Below are 914 nucleotides of genomic sequence, written 5' to 3' on the forward strand. Positions count from 1 at the left end.
CCTGTGTTCTCACCCGCACCACTCCTGACACCCCCAGGGATCCTGTGTTCTCACCCGCACCGCTCCTGACCCCCCCAGACACCCTGTGTTCTCACCCGCACCGCTCCTGGGAACAGTCATCCCCCCCTCACTGTCCCCGGTCTGGCATGTTCCCTGGCACCCAGCAACTGGCTGGGGGCATTTTAAGTTTCCAGTCACAGGACCCTCAGTGAATGCCTGTGCAGGGGCCGGGTGAGCTGCACGCCTGGAGACTGAGAGGCTGAGGGAGAGGCAGAGGCCCCACTGAGGCGTGTGAGGAAGCAGATGGGGGTGGGGTGGGCCCCGTGAGCCTGGAGCAGAGGGCCCTCGTGGGGTGTTGGGTCCCACCAGGGTGTTGGGTCCCACCATGGTGTTGGGTGCCACGGGGTGTTAGGATCCCGCTGGGTTGTTGGATCCCACTGGGGTATTAGGGTCCCACTGGGGTGTTGGGTCCCACTCTAGTGTTGGGTCCCACTGGGGTGTTAGGGTCCCACTGGGGTGTTGGGTCCCACTGGGGTGTTAGGGTCCTGCTGGGGTGTTGGGTCCCACTCTGGTGTTGGGTCCCACCATGGTGTTGGGTGCCACTGGGGTATTAGGGTCCCACTGGGGTGTTGGGTCCCACCGGGGTGTTGGGTCCCACCATGGTGTTGGGTGCCACTGGGGTGTTAGGGTCCCGCTGGGGTGTTAGGTCCTGCTGGGGTATTAGGGTCCCACTGGGGTGTTGGGTCCCACCGTGGTGTTGGGTGCCACTGGGGTGTTAGGGTCCCGTTGGGGTGTTGGATCCCACTGGGGTATTAGGGCAGCGGGGTGTTGGATCCCACTGGGGTGTTAGGGTCCCGCTGGGGTGTTGGGTCCCACTGGGGTGTTAGGGTCCTGCTGGGGTGTTGGGTCCCACT

At 64.2% G+C, this 914-nt stretch overlaps 1 protein-coding gene across 21 annotated transcripts in view; it reads left to right on the plus strand.

The window, feature by feature from the left end:
• The window catches only part of KIF1A (kinesin family member 1A), a 111,264-nt gene that overhangs the window by 55,771 nt on the left and 54,579 nt on the right, over positions 1–914 (plus strand). The window lies entirely within an intron of this gene.

Source organism: Cebus imitator, unplaced genomic scaffold (genome assembly GCF_001604975.1).
Source record: "Cebus imitator isolate Cc_AM_T3 unplaced genomic scaffold, Cebus_imitator-1.0 Scaffold443, whole genome shotgun sequence".
Classification (NCBI taxonomy): Eukaryota; Metazoa; Chordata; class Mammalia; order Primates; family Cebidae; genus Cebus; species Cebus imitator.